The sequence below is a fragment of the Pelodiscus sinensis genome, chromosome 6 (assembly GCF_052426305.1).
Source record: "Pelodiscus sinensis isolate ZL-2025 chromosome 6, ASM5242630v1, whole genome shotgun sequence".
Lineage (NCBI taxonomy): Eukaryota > Metazoa > Chordata > Testudines > Trionychidae > Pelodiscus > Pelodiscus sinensis.
In genome coordinates, this window is record NC_143057.1 from 73,780,327 (window position 1) to 73,796,843 (window position 16,517).

General features: G+C 39.0%; 1 long non-coding RNA gene across 3 annotated transcripts in view; it reads left to right on the forward strand.

The window, feature by feature from the left end:
* The window catches only part of LOC149524169 (uncharacterized), a 100,335-nt gene that overhangs the window by 64,476 nt on the left and 19,342 nt on the right, over positions 1 to 16,517 (forward strand). The window contains exon 6 of one of the 3 annotated variants that reach the window (XR_016349910.1): positions 3,014 to 7,234. The exons of 1 other annotated variant lie outside the window; for it this stretch is intronic. This is a non-coding gene — a long non-coding RNA (uncharacterized LOC149524169). Of the gene's footprint in view, positions 1 to 3,013; positions 7,235 to 16,517 lie in introns of those variants that run through there. One more of the 3 variants, XR_016349906.1, reaches the window with a different exon arrangement.

Below are 16,517 nucleotides of genomic sequence, written 5' to 3' on the forward strand. Positions count from 1 at the left end.
GCAAAGATGTAACACTGCTTGCTAATACAGTGGCTGAAAACATTAATGAACAAATGTGATTTCAGTACTTAGACAATAATCTTGAGTCTTGACTTTCACAATATTGTTTTAAATGTGTCTGAGTTGATTGGTGTACCTTGATTCATAGCTAGTAAAAGTAAGGTCTCCATCTTGATCTACAAGCAGGTGCTGTGACTGTAGTATTGGTATGCCATCAGTAAAAGAACAACAGAGGAAAATACACCAAAAATTTAAAAATAATTAATGTGAAATCTAGATTTAGTTTTATTAAATGAGGGTTAGCCACTGTGTTTTACTGACCTACATCAATTGAGGATTACAGGGATTACAGAAAGGAATACTTGATAGTTGGACTGTGGATTATAAAGAGGAATATCTGGTAAGATATTTTATGTTTCTGGATGCTTTATTGAACATATTAAGGGTCTAATTAACTCAATAATAATAGTAACATCATTTTCCAAAATGGAGTACAATATGTCTAAGAGATTAGCTTCTATGATGAGGTGACTGGCTCTGTGGATATGGAAAAGTCGGTGGATGTGATATACCTTGACTTTAGCAAAGCTTTTGATACGGTCTCCCACAATATTCTTGCCAGCAAGTTGAGGAAATATAGATTGGATAAATGGACCGTAAGATGGATAGAAAGCTGGCTAGACTGTCATGTCCAATGGGTAGTGATTAATGGCTTGATGTCAGGTTGGTGGTTGATTTTTAGCAGAGTGCCCCAAGGATCGGTTCTAGGGCTGGTTTTGTTCAACATCTTTATTAATGACCTGGATGAGGGGATGGATTGTATCCTCAGCAAGTTTGCGGATGACACTAAGCTAGGGGAGGGATAGGGTCCAGAGCGACCTAGACAGATTAGAGGATTGGGCCAAAAGAAATCTGATGAGGTTCAACAAGGACAAGTGTAGAGTCCTGCACTTGGGATGGAAGAATCCTGAGCATTATTACAGGCTTGGGATCAAAGGGCTAAGTAGCAGTTTGGCAGAAAAGGACCTGGGGATTACAGTGGATGACAAGCTGGATATGAGTCAACAATGTGTGCTTGTAGCCAAGAAGGTGAATGGAATATTAGGTTGCATTAGGAGGAGCATTGCCAGCAGATCTAGAGAAGTGATTATTCCCCTTTATTCGGCTCTCGTGCGGCCACATCTGAAGTATTGCATCCAGTTCTGGGCCCCCCACTATAGAAAGGATGGGGACGCATTGGAGAGGATCCAGCGGAGGGCAACCAAAATGATTAGGGGGCTGGAGCACATGCCCTATGAGGCGAGGCTGAGGGATTTGGGTTTATTTAGTCTGCAGAAGAGAAGACTGAAAGGGGATTTGATAGTAGCCTTCAACTTCCTGAAGGGAGGCTCCAAAGAGGATGGAGAGAGGTTGTTCTCAGTAGTGACAGATGGCAGAACAAGGAGTAATGGTCTCAAGTTACAGTGGGGAAGGTCTAGGTTGGATATTAGGAAAAACTATTTTACTAGGAGGGTGGTAAAGTACTGGATTGGGTTATCTAGAGAGGTGGTGGAATCTCCATCCCTAGAGGTTTTTAAGTCTCGGCTTGATAAAGCCCTGACTGGGTTGATTTAACTGGGATTGGTCCTGCTTTGGGCATGGGTCTAGACTTGATGACCTCCTGAGGTCTTTTCCAGCCCCATGATTCTATGATTCTAAGAGGAGTAGCTGTGTTAATCTGTAACTTTAAAAACAATTATTAGTCCTGTGGCACTTTAGAGCATATCTACATTAGGAAATTATTTCAAAATAAAAACTCCCCAAATAATTATTTTAAAATAGCATGTCCACACTACAGGGAAGCCTCAAAATTAGTCTGAGGCAGGCTCCCTTAACGCGGGCACTCTATCTTGACTTAGAGCCCCAGGAAGCACTGGGGGAGTAATTACTTTGAATGACTCTGGAGAGTAGTTATTTTGAAATAGTAGCAGTGGAGTATCCCCAGACTACTGCTATTTTGAAATAACTATTTCAAAATAAGTGTTCTTTCTTGTGGAAAGGAGGAGTTGTTATTTCAAAATAACCAGCCCCTTATTTTGAAATAACTGCTTGTTAGTGTGGATGCTCTGCTTTTTATTTTGAAATAAGGGCAGTTATTCAAAGAGCCTAACAAATATATATGAAATCATGAGGTATATTTGTTAGTCTCTAAAGTGCCACAGGACTACTTGTTGTTTCATATAATATGTTAATCATACTAATCATACTGAATTATTGTACTGGAATTATTTAGGTATATGAATTGTAATATAAATTGCAGGAAGCCCTGTTATAAAAAAGCTTAAATAAGATTTTTAAAAATCCTGGAAAAGTAGAGGAATTTTGACTTGAAAACCTCCTGAACTGAATAACTGGAATTCTACTGATGCCTGGATTTTTGGCAATCACTACAGACATAAAAAAGAACATCTTCAAACATTGTCACTTACTGCTTACCATTCTATAGGAGGTGTAGTTTGTGTTCAACTTAACAATTGTATCCTTACTTTTTATGTTACCTATTTACAATTTTGTTAGAATAAGACCCTTATATTCATTCATTAATCCTATTGTAGCCCATTTTAAATCTGTACTTATCAGTTTAAATACTTACCATAATTTAGAATTCTTCTTTAAGCAGATCTAAGCACATTGACACTGAAATGCATAATCCAGCCTCTTTTATACCACAGCAGAAACAATGCTTTGGATTCTGAGCATATTACTTTGCTTGCATGATATGATTTATTTGAAAAGTTAACAATGGTCATATTTGTTTCACCCATCACTTCAATATCTGCTGTAGATATGTAGCAATGGAATATTTACAATATAGCTTACACAATGCTAAACAAATGTCATTGCAATTACCATATTCACATCATTATGACTCTAGGAAACAATATTTTATAGTCTGGAAAATTAGTCAAGCTAATCAATCATCACAGCATCCCTGCGAGGTAAGCAATAACATATTTTTATCCCTATTTTACAGATGGACAACTGAGAGAGGTAAAGAGAGAAAATGACCTACCAAACCACAAACCAAGTCAACTCAGGAGTAGAACTAAGTGGCTCTCAGCTCCACATGCATTATTTTGGATTATGCTGCCTTTCTACCAATATACTAATAACAATTTACAATATAGTGGACTAAGTTCTCAGTACTTAAGCAGTCCAATTTTTTTTCTCATTAATACTAAGTCTATTCTTTGCTCAGAAGGACTAATGTTTATACATTATGGATCTCACGATGAAGTAGTGAGCTCTGATTTCAGTTAAATCTGTCAGGTTGATAGCAAAATGTCATAGTGAACTTCCAAAGCACTTGCTCCATATCAAGATCTTTACAATTATCTATATAATATCTTTCAGCTCCTGTGGGCTCCTTGATCTCCTGTGAAAATTCAAACTCCTTTGCCAGTTTTGATTTCTGAAAAGTTGACCCTTAAGGCATAAATATTTTTTAAAAGATATGCCAAAATGTTACAAGAGATAGTGGATTTTACCCAGTTTGATAGCCTTTTTGAAATACCCACTTAATAAAAATTGCATTTTTACTAAGTGATTGGCCATATAAATCATGTGCTTTTCATGTATTGTTCATGAATCAAACTAAGAGCCATTTAAAAATGATGAGCATTAGGGAAACTTAATAGCTTTTAAACAGATTATTTAAATGACAGTAGCTATGATTTTTATTCAAACAGCAAGGCTAGAGTAAGCTGTAGCAGGCCTCCCTCTGAAAAGAGCAGCTCTTTGATAAAATCATTTTGTTGCTGGATTTAAGAAAGTAAAGAAAAAAGAGTAACTTCTCAGTTATTCATTCATTTGTCAAATCCTGGATCTTTATAATGTAACATTTTGACCAATCACAAGTAAAACCACTGGTGGTTTAGGAGAGATACATTTTACTATATGATTCATAGCTAGTATCATTAAGTACCTTTTGAACAGGCACTTCCTGCAGACTAACCAGCTTGTAGATCCTGTTCCTAGTAGTTTCAGGTGCAACAGTTTGGCATGCATGCTGCATATGGGGAATGATTTGCCAGCACTCTAGCTGCATATGTAACTTCAGCCAGGGTTTCTTATTACAGATTAGCAACATTTCTAATTCCTTTATTAATTTTCAATACTATGAAGCCAGATGTATTTTATAGCATCATCTATATTCACCTGTTTCTTTACTTCTTCTTGTGGCGTGCATCCTTGAGCCAATTTTGCCAATGGCTACTTGGCCTCTATATATACTACTGCTTTTCAGGAATATTTCCTAATAATGACAATTATAATTAACATTTATATTTATACTGCACAATTATGCCTAACTATTTACAGTTTCCAAAAGCTGTGAAACATCCATTAATTTTCCAAGTAAAAACACTATGGGGTAGACAGATAGAATCATCACCCCTATTATATAGATGAAGAAACGGAGGCTGAAAGATTAAATGTCTTGTCCAAAGCCACATGACAAGGCTAGTGGCAGAAGAGAGGTTAGATTAAAAGTTACCCATCCTGTGTACATTCATCTAGACCGAGATCTCTCATATTCATTTAACAGCATAGCCCACATGTTAGCACAGGGATTCTCTTGTGGACTCTTCCCTTCAGAATCCCATGTGATCTCAATTACAGAAATTGTTTACATAGAAAAGTAGTGCCAGGAAAGTACTTGTATATAATACATATAAAATGCAATTTCTCATCTGGAAACAAGGACAGTCAGCCTACTGTAACCAGCCAGCAGCTAACTGGTCACCAGCAAGTAGTCTGTGAAGCAATAATAGTTCACTGATCTCAGTCTGAGAATCACTATCTTAGCTCCCATTATATCTTCAGGCTTATCCCTCTAGGTCACACTGTCTAATGATATAGCAATGTTAACTAATCCTTTATTAAACAATTCTCCAAACACAGATAAAGCATTTTGGTTGTTAATATACATAAGTTATATTAAAGAGGTTTCAGATCAGCACATTGTATTTTGTAGCAAAGTCATAAAATATGCGAACATGATAACATCTAATGAGGGAAATGTTGCATGCAGATGTCTGTTTGCCTATTATCCCATAAAATGACTGTATATTTTTATTTATATGAGTAACATCAGACACAAACATGTTACTATAAATGCATTCATTTAGGAAAATGTGTAAACACAATATGAATCTAATATATATGTAAAACTGTTTTAAAACCTGATATTTAATGTTTATAAAAAGAACAGAGATGAAAAAATGTCCATAATTACATTTTTTGTTGCTCTTGATGAGACAAGAAATATAGGTTCTCAGCTGGCACATTATTTCTGATGTGGCAGTGAAGGGAAATTTGTGCTTAACATCATGTATCCTTTACATGATGCAAAGGAGTATAATTTTATTTTTGTTGTATTTAAAGGCTCTGTCTAGGCACATTGGCCACCAATTTCATTTTTACTGCAGTGCATGGATAGCAAAGTCACATATCCTTAAGTTAATGCAAAGGATATAAGAAAGAAAAGAGAAAATATAATTTTTGTTGTTGCTGTTGTCATTTGAAATTTCCATAGTGTCTGTGCTCATTGGGCACCATTTCATTTTTATTGCACTGTACTGATAGCAATGTCACATATCATTAAGTTAACACCAAGTAAGTAAAAAAGAAAAACAGAATTTTTTATTGCTATCACTGTCTGAAATTTCCATATTTTGTGTATGTAATTTTTGTGGGGAGGACAAAGTACCAGAAACTTTAATATACAACATAAAAAGTTTATTTGTTTATTTTGCAATGTTCTGTACTGCAGTGGCTAGAAATACAGTGCTACCTATATGCCCTCTGCATGGGATAAAGATTTGGAAAACTAAGCCCCACATAAAGCAAAGAAAAGCAATTGCACACTGGTAGTCCCCAACACAGGCGTGTAGAGTTAAAGGCCTACTGTACTCCTCTTTATATATACATTTCTTATGTTTCTCTCCTTGTTAGTCCCATGTACCCCAAGGGGGGCCATGTCCCACTCTTTGGGCAATACTGAGTTAGTAAGTGAGTATGTGGTTTCAATTCTGAACCCAGGTAAAACTGCCAGTAAGACAGCATTAGCAGATAGGTTTTTCATTACAGTGAATCCATTACCAAATTGTCTCTGTATCTGAGTGCAAAATTGAGTCCTTTATCTAATCTAATCTTTTAATCATTTATAAGATGTATCTAACAATGGCTCTTCAGGGTCGTACAAAATTTAAAACTTCTGACTTTGGCAGAAATCTGCAGTGGTGATGTAACCTAGTGCACATTTTATAGGCATCACTTCTAGAAATGTAGAGTACCAGAAGCCTGGTTCCTGAAAACAAAACTCTTCTCCTTTTGTGATGCAAAGTGGCTGAAAACCAGCTGAATCTGGTCAGCTGAGAATTTGTCCAGCATGGGGGTGTCCTTGTCCCAGGATGGGGGTGGTTGTGTCTAGTAATTAAAACAGCAGTGGAGCAGTGAGAAACTAGAGCCAACGCTTAGAGCAGAAGACGTGAATGGAGTCTAGTGTCAGAGCTGGGTTACCTACAGTAGAGGTGGAAACAGGGCCAGCCAGAGACATGGGCGAGCCAGGCAGCTGCCCAGGGTGCCAACTGATGGGGGGGGGGCGTCTAATGGCAGCTGTAAGGGGTGTGAGGCATCCCTTACAGCTGCCATCAGGCGCCGCGTGCCCGGCTCCCACAGCGCTGGCCCGTCCGCATCTCCGCGGCGCCGGCCAGCAACACCCTTCCCCCCACGTCCGCGGTACCCTACACGGCCCGGCATGCATTCCAGAAGTGACAGCTGGGCCAGACTGGGCCATGCTTGCGCCGTGCACTCCGGGGGCAGGCCCTGGGCTGTGCGCCAATGGCCGTAGCCGGGCCGCGCATGCGCCGTGCACCCCGTGGGTGGGCCTGCGCACCCTAGGGGGGTGGGATCGCTCCCCACAGGTGGGCCTGCGCATGTGCTGAATACCTCGGGCTGGCCCTGGGTGGAAACAATCAGGCACAGGATGCAAGCATGGGTAAATGCTCTGGCAACCAGATGTGCCTGCTGCTGATGATCTTGAGGAAGTCAACTGATCCCTTTAGCCAATGAGGTGGTTTGGCCAATCATGTGGGTCTGTTGGGGTTCAACTACACTTACTAGATTGCAGGAAGAGTAAGCTAGCAGGTAAGCAGCCAGCTGTGATTCCTTATTCCAAAGGGGGGATGCTTTCAGCTGGTGCAGAACTGTAGAGCCCTGTATGGATATTAAATTGGTATCCTCATCCACAGGATGTGCAGGGCTCTTCAGAGCTGGCATACTCAGCTTCTGTGACATCTTCTCCCTTTTGGCATGTTGGGAGTAGGGTGTGTTTAGGGGCTGGCTAGATCCTGTTGTGCCCTGGCTATCCCCAACATATATAAGAGAAGCTCTCAGGTGTTTTAACTTCCACTGGGAGTGGAGCCAGAAAGAATCTGGTCCAAGAACCAGGAAGCCTGATCTTTGCTACAGCAGAGAATCTAGGCCATTGATATCAATGCATGTTCATTTAAATATATGTTTATGATATAATGGCTTAAACATCCACTCTTGTACATAAGGCTCATTTCATTGTAATTAGTTACATCATACTACTACATGCCAACACACAAATAAGTGCAAATGAGATATAAGTTTCTGAGTCTTGGGGAAGTCTCATCTTCTCCCTCCCTTGCCACATTAACAAATCTCAATCTCCAGAATGTCAAACATAATGAAAGACAGAAAAAATGATCAAAGCCTCTCTCGTAAATCCAATTAGTCCACTAACTGACAAGAGTATATTATTACCTGGACTCACAGCTCTGGATTCTTTGGACTGCACAATAAAATGCACACCTCTTTATATGCAGCCCAGTGTAAGCGTTGGTTGCTAACTTGAGAAGAGGCAATCATACTGTTGAACACTACCAGTAGTGGTAGCAGCCTGACCATTCATCTTCATCCTTTATCTTAAGAAAGAGTTGCCTGAGAGATAACAACAGTGAAACTCTTTGTAGCAGGAAGAGAGGGATAATGTAGCAGTTTTAGAAGAAATTCTGGAGAAGGAATATGCTAGAAAACCCTGACCCCCACCTTTCCTAATAAATAGCATGAAGAAAAGAATGGCCACAGATCTGATTTATAGAACCCTAATTTTAACATCTTCCTTAATTCTTCCACATATTTTTATTTGTGTGTTATGCTTTTTTCTTGGCTATAGGGGACCTTTTGTAATATATTTTCCTGATCCAGAAAATGTAAGTTTATGAAAAAATATACTTAGCTTGGAGCTCCAGAAAACCATGATTTCTTTTCTTGGGTATTTTAATAAGTTCAATGTGCCTAATTTTTATTGCTCTGCAGCTTGTATCATAAGAACATGAGAACGGCCATACTGGGTCAGACCAAAGATCCATCTAGCCCAGTATCCTGTCAGCCGATAGTGGCCAGCACCAGATGCCCCAGAGGGAGGGATCACAACAGGTAATCCTCACATGATCCCTCCCTGTCTTCCACTTCCAGAGAAACAGAGGCTAGGGACACCATTCCTACCTATCCTGGCTAATAGCCATTGATGGATCTAACCTCTATGAATCATCATTTCTATTAATGTAAATTGGGTATACATACCATCATACTGATTTGGTACTGTGTCACCCACACTGCACTGATGTAAATAACTAGACAAGTTGATTGGGCTCAACATGTTTTCCAGTATAAATTACGTGCAGCATGTTTTCATCAAACTCTTTGTGTTGGGTTTTAGAGGGTCTTTTGCTGTAGTATCAGACTACTTCCAGGAGTGGCAGATTTACAGAAATTTTGGTGGTACCCAGAATGCCCAGAGCCCACATCTCTCCCTCATCTAAGCTCCCTCTGCCACCACCTGCTAAAGGAGGTGTTTGGTTGGGGAGAGGGCAGGCTCTGGACTGACGCGGTGGATTGGGTACAGGGTGTAGGAGGCATTGAGTTCCTAGGGGAGGAGTGGGAGGAGAGGAGCTCTGGAGTGCAGGCTCTGGGATAGAATCTGGGTGCTGCATGCAGGCTCTGGGCTGGGGCAGAGGGTGGGGTGCAAGAGGTGGAGGGGCACAGGCTCTAGGAGGGAGTGGGATGTGGGAAGGGTGCGGTGGAAAGGTGATCAGGGGTGTGGCTCTTATCTGGGAAATCCCCTTCTAGTGGGGCTGGGAAACAAGAGGTTCTCCGTACACTGCTGCTTGCAGGCACCGCCCCTCAGCTTCCCATTGGCCACAGAGGTGCTTAGGGCAGGGACAGCACACAGAGACAGCCACCACCCGTAGGGCCACAGGGCCATGCTTGCAACCCTGTGGAGTGAGCAGATAGGAAGCCATTCTAGCCCCACTGTGATTCTGGTAGTGGCAATGGGGCCTCATGGCCATTTTAAATCAGCTGGGGTAGGTGGGAATGCATTGGAGAAGGTGTGTGGGGATTGCAGGTGGGGTGGGGGAGGGACCTGGATGCAAACTTTGCTGCAGCTGAGGCCCTAGGCCAGGAATATTCCTGGAGTCCACGCACCATGGGCCTAGGTAACTCGCTGCTACTACTTCCTGGATGTTAGAGCCAGTCACCACATCAGAGTGACTTTAGAGTAGAAAGCATTAGTGGACAGAACAGATTTTCTCAGTATGCTGAATCTATAGCCAAAATAAACTTTTAACCATCCACCTGCAATATGAGTTTTTCCTCATCAACAGCACTATTTACTGTCTATTATTATCATGGCTGATTTGGTTCATCCTTTATCTGTAAAATCTCTAATTTATTTGATCGGTCACAAACAAACTGTCATAGCAATCATTTCCGTGACTTCCTGTACTAAAATTCCTCCGAACAAGCAGCATAGGAATAATACATTCTCCTTAAAAGGCATTTTGTTCCCTTCCCCCAGAATTCAAGCTGTGATAGGATGAGGGCATTGTATCCTTTTCAAGGCTGGGTGGAAACAAAGTATTCGTTCTACAATGATCCATTTGGATTCTTACTGATGGGCAGCAGATAACACCTTCTGTAAGAGTCCAGCATTTTGCATTAGAAACATTTTTTCCTGTGTGGTGAATAGTTTCAGAGCCAACATTTTACAGCTATAGAGCAGACACCTAAGTATTACTTTAAAGCATGACATATCATGGTTCATTTCATAATGTCTAAACGCTATGCGCACTGATATGTCAGTGTTTTTTAAACTCTTAGGTTGTGTACCTCTTTCCAAATAATATGGACTATTATGTATCCCCATTTGAGATAGGTTCATAATATACCTATGAGAATAGGAAAGAAGGTCTGAAAGGAATAACATTGATGCATTGTCTGCTGTTAAAGGATTTTTCTCACATACACTCTGACAGGGATACATGTACCCCAATTTGAAAACCGCATAAGTCCAATACCTATTTTAACAAGATGAACACACAAGGGAGACATACTCTTTTCCAGCTATGCATTTGTTGGTTTTCAATGAGGCTAAGGGCAATGTTCCCTCTAATCTTTTCCATTCATGTGCAGTTTTTTTCCATCCATGTACAGAATACATTCTATGTGCACTGAGGATTGGGCAAATGTGCAACTCCAGTAAAAACAAAAATTTAGCTGTGGGTGCTCTGCTAATCCGATGGGCACAAGTGCACAGCTTACAGGGAAAACTGGCTAGGGAACTTGGTGTGAGTTGGTACTGGTCTTCCAGGGTCACTGTTGCATCATACATTCAATGCCTCTTAGCTCAGAGAGACTTAATTTGTACTATTTACCTTTTATTTACATTTATACATCCTGAATAATACATAATTGGGTTAATTCTGGAGTCAAAACCACAAATTTCTTTTTCTTTGAATCAGATGCAAAATGCTTGGGCCATAGTAGCTATGTTACAAACCATCTAATCTACAGGCTCTGAGGTATATTTTTTAAATAAATCATTCAGTGTTCTGGCCAAGAGCTCACTTTTCACATGGATAGAGGTTGGGCAAATGCAGTGGTGATGTCCTACAGACAGTAGCATTTTAATGCCAACTCAATATAGTTGTAATGTAGAAACATATCTGTCATGCTAGAAGAAATGAACTCTCTTGTTTGCCTCCCTTATTCTTTGTTCAGCGGCAAATTAGTCTCAGAGTCAAATTCTGCAGCCCTTACTCACACCTTACTCAGGCTACATCTATATTGTAGGCTTGTTTCGGAAGAAGCTATTCTGGAAGAGATCTTCTGAAAAAACTTCCTCTGAAAGAGAGCGTCTACACAGCAAAAGTGCATGGAGAAATCAATCTGCTTTTTTGAAAGATAGCGTCCACACTGGATGGACGTTATTTTGCTTTTAAGTTGTGATTACTATGGATGGAGTGGCCACCAGGGCACCTGTGCTTTTTCCTCTTTCCTCTTCTTTTGAAAGAACTCCCTTTTCCCTGTCCACACATACCTTTTTCCAAAAAAGCTCTTTTGGAAAAAGGCTTTTTCCTCATAGAAAGAGGTTTACTAATATCAGAAAAACCCCTCTGTTCTTTCAATATTTTTTTTAAAGAACATGATTGCAGTGTGGATGTAAGTGAAATTTTTTTTCAGAAAAACGGCCATTTTTCTGAAAAAATTCTGCAGTGTAGACATATCTTCATGCAAAACTATCTTTCAGCAGTAGTTTTGCCTGAATAAGTTTTGCCTGATTTCACCTTATGTAGTAAGCTAATTTTTTCTCCTCACAAATGCATAGTCTTATAGAAGTAGTAGTAAATAGAATTTTTCGTCATCTTTATTCTAAAGTAATTAAAGCCATTCCATCTGGTAATCTTTATTGCAAAGTTGTATTTAATACCTATTGTGAGATTAAACCAGTAAAATATCTGTAGTTCTAGGAAATGTCTTCAAACTCCAGTTATAAAATAATGGAATTAAAGCAAACATTCTGATTAACTGATGATGACATCCTATAGTGCCTAATAGCACAGAAGAAAGATCAGAATAAATCTATTAGCACTGAGCCAAATCCTAAAGTCTTTACTTAATCTTTTAAATTACTACAGTGGATGTTTACCTGAGTGCGAACTGAGTAAAAATGTCTTTAGTCACCTCAATATTTGATCTGATATTATTAAAGTTTTTTGCTGATTAATTATTTACATTGTTATTGCAATTGAACAGCAGATGTAATTGCTATGCAGTATTCTAAAGTGTGTGGCTATGGTGCAACTGCTTCATTTACAGATTAGTTAGTATATAGCTGCAGTGGATTAAAAGAATGGCAATTCTGTTGCCTCTTATTGCTTAGCTTCTTAAACTACAGTATGTAAACAAAGTGTAATGAATCATCTCTGAATTTTTTGAGAAAATGGCATTCCTCAATTAAAGCACTATGTTTAATGATATGATAATCAATAGTAATTAATTACAACAGAATATTTGAAACACTTTAATATATTTAACAGAAAAAAATCACAATAATTAACCAAATGAGGCCAATTATAACATTCAGTAAAATGCTAGTAAACCCAGAGAGGGAAAGTCAGGTTAAAAGACCACAACAGTACTTCCTCTCATATCCACATACCATGTGAAAACACTATTACATAAGCTTCTCAAAAATAAGATACAAAACAAAATATCTTTGGTCATGTCATTAAAGCTGCCAGAGATGTGATGTGGTAGATATTTAAGGAGAAAACACTGCAAAGATGCAGGACTTCAGCAGAAAATGTATTGCTTGTTTCTTGGTGAAGATTCTCTCTTAAGAGTTCAGCATTGTAGGTTTAATCCTGCTTAGTCAACCTCAATCCCCATGACAGAGCAGGGGGCAGCAGGCTGACCCTTTGGGAAACTGGAGCTATTTGTTTTTTGGACTTTGTATGAAGTTCATCTTTAAATTTTAATTCTATTGATAAAAACACATTAGGCAGATCGAAACTCCATGGCAAATAATCTGTAGAGATTCTGTGGACCTGCACCCATGGAAGCTACATCTTATTTGGAAGGGACAGTTTTGTTTCCTTCCTAGTCACAGAGAGCTGCATGGCTTGCGTGCCTTTTAATTTGATCACTATTCTGTACCTAGTAATCTATGTTTGCTTTGGCCCACAGTCATTGTTCTTGCCTTGGTTGGCAGATGCTTTCCATAGATCAGACAAGAAGATAAAGAAAAATGTCTGCCCTGGAAAGAATACATATTCCTGTCTCACCAAAATTTGATGATGAGAATGGCCAGGGATTTTCCAATCAATGATGGAAATCCCTCCAACAGAATAAGAGAGATGGGGGAAAACCCAGTGACGCCCACAATTTTTTTATTGCAAATCATGTCACGTCAAATGGTATGACTGCCCATTCCTCTTGTGTGGCCATACAAGCGCATTAATAACTTCCTAGGTTGGGAGAAATATATTCCTTTTGATGGGGCTGAGATTTGGGAATTCTGAAGTGTGTGTGGCAAAGAGCTCATTTGCAAGTCTGTAACTTGCTACTGAAGAGCAGGACTGGATTTTTTAAAACCCTATGTTTTAGGCTTCTGTCGTATGCTAAACTTTTGGCTACAGATCTTGGGTTTGACTGATTTTCAGACAGATGTTAAAATGTAAGTCTTTAAAACCCAGATGAAAGAACATGAGAACAATAATTAAATATTTGGGATAGTGCTACATGTGTAGTTACCATAGTTGCTAAAAATAAAACAAAATAAAAGGGCATATAAATGCCTCAGACCCAGAAGCACAACCTACAAAGTGTGTTTTATATGAATAATGGATGGATTAAAACTCTGGTCTCAATCCTGCAGTCTTTTTACAGAAAATCTCTCACTGAAGTAGTTTTGCTTAAGGAATGATTATAAAATAGTGCTCTCTATTTGCATGGTATCTAGTAGCATTTTATTGGGTAATAGTCACCAATTTTTTAGAACTACCTGGAAAATAATAACATCAATATAGAATATCCTAGTAATGAGAGACTACTTTTCAAATGCCTTTTTGCATGAGCTAAATTTAAACATGCCCCATTAGCATGCACTCAACACACACAGTTATACCTGCTAATAGGTAACTGCACATGTGAATCGGGTAATTAAATTATGAACTATCTACTTGATTATGGGTGCCAATGTACTACATATGGCAACAAAAGGGAAAACCTATGAAAATATGTCTTTCTGTTTTTCCTGGGAGTTTTGCTTGTGCCAAGACTGAAGGAAAATGCCATAGAGGAGTGTTAAGAGAAGAAACTGTCTGTTTGATTTTCTGGAGTAGATTATGAAATCTGCAATGGCACTAGAGAAAAAAATAATAAAAATGATTTAAAAGAGTGCAAAACTTTTATTTATGAATATTTGCACCTTCAGCTTAATTTGTATTTTTTTTGGTTTTGTATGTATGATTAAAGAAATGGATCTGTAATGCTTTTCATAAAACTCATAAAACAATTATGGAAGAAAGGGATTTTTCTTTTTTTTTTTTTGTACATGAATTTGGAACAGGTCTCATTCAAAAGATTACAAAAAAAATTCAAAAACTAGACATAACAACACTAGTAAAAGACGGAATGTCATCTTTGCTTTTTGACCTTCCTCTTATGTGGGTTTACATCAGTCTAATATTATTTGACCAGAGATTTTTTTTTTGGTCTGGTCAGTTAGGCTATTTTGTTTTCTTAGTAATTCTGTGGCTATCCTTGTGAAATTTGCAGTATAAAAATCACTGAAGATGGGATACAGAGGAAGCTCTTTTCTAATTGAATTAGATTCCTTGTTTAATTTTTTTTATTAAAAATGAAAATATAATTAATTCTACATTTTGAAGTTACAGGATGAGGATTTTCATTTTAAAATAAAATACAATTAAGCCTTTGAGAACTACTCTCCAGTATGAAAATGACTATATTTTTTTCAATTTAGTTTAATAACAGGTATTGTATACAATGGACTTCTAGTTTTATTTTGAGTAGTATATGCTGGATTAACATTGATCATTTTTTGTCATATAGGATTAGATAGTACCTGGAGCTAATATTAGGGTCAGCATATTTCCCTATGCTGAATATAGGACACCTGATGCACAGAGTAGTGAACCCTAACCCTAACCTGATAAAGTTACTCATGTTCAGGTGAGTTCAACAGCAACCAATCAGAACAATGCAGTACAAAAGTTCACATTAATATCAAGTTTACTGAGCCCTTGCTAAACGGCAATACTGCATAGTTGGATTTTGTTCATATCTTATCTTTAAGACTTAAGGGTTCACTCAGGAAGGGGTGACACATGCACACTCCCATACACATCTCTCATATGGAGGGTGACTGACCAACTGTCCTGACCCTCCCTGCTTGGGCCCCTGAGACAGACACACCTCTCCTGGTACCATATCTTCCTAAACCAACACGTGGGTGGGCATGCAAGTCACACCCTCCCCAGATTTCTTCACATCAGAATGTGGCTATCAGCAGCCTTTTGGCACTGCACAAGGAGGGAAGGGAAGGGAGCTGCTTCCTATAGACGTGGAGGAGGAGAGGGAGAAGGGATGCCTGGGCCCATGTCTTTCCAGAGGTTTTCTCTTCTCTTCTGCCCTCTACTTCTCCATGGCTGGAAGCACCTTGTTCCTTCCTGCTCATACGGTGTCAAAAGGCAGCCAACACCTTCTGGCTGCTGCTGGCCACCAACATAACCTAGTTGCCTCCTTTTTCCCTGGCTTCAGTGTGTACTCACCTGGCTTAATCAAATTTGTGAATTTTTTTTGGCTATATCTACACTACCGAATGCAAATATCGACATAGGTACTCATGCTTCTGCACATGTTAAAGGACAGTGCCCCTTTAACTACAGTGTATCACTACTAACCCAGAGATTGGTAGGATCAGTCTTTTGGAATATTGATGAATATATGGTTTGGTCTGAGGTTGGGGTTTGAACCTCATTGAGGCTGAGGTTTTGAACCTCACTCAAAACCTCTCTCTGAGGTTGGGATTTTGAACCTGCTGGCTATGTCTACACAGCAGAGTTATTCTGGAATAATGCGTCTATGCAGCAAGCCGTTATTTTGACATAATGTTGAAATAATGATGAGATGGACTTCTTACTCCAACTGCTGTAACCCTCATTTTACGAGGAGTAAGGGAAGTGGGAGGCAGAATGATCTAGCTCGGAATTCCTGCAGCATAGACAGTGCCAAAAGCTGAAATAAGCTATTTGGACTTAAGCTGCACAATCGATGTAGCTCAAGTATCTGATGTGTAGACATGCCCTCCATGGAATTTAAATTTTTCACAGCAATATTTAGTTACTAATATCTTACATAAGAGAGAAGGAATTGTTGCCAGTGCCAGTTATTTCCTTAAATTAACAGTGAAAGGGACTGTCAGATATACAAGATAATGGAATAGAGCAGAGTTGAGAAAATACAGGTTATAGCTTACAGTCAACGTAGTAGGTGGCATTGCAACAGTTATATAACAGAATGGATTTTAATTACTTGATCTCACGTAGATCCATCATTCATCCAAATGTTCAGTTTTTAAG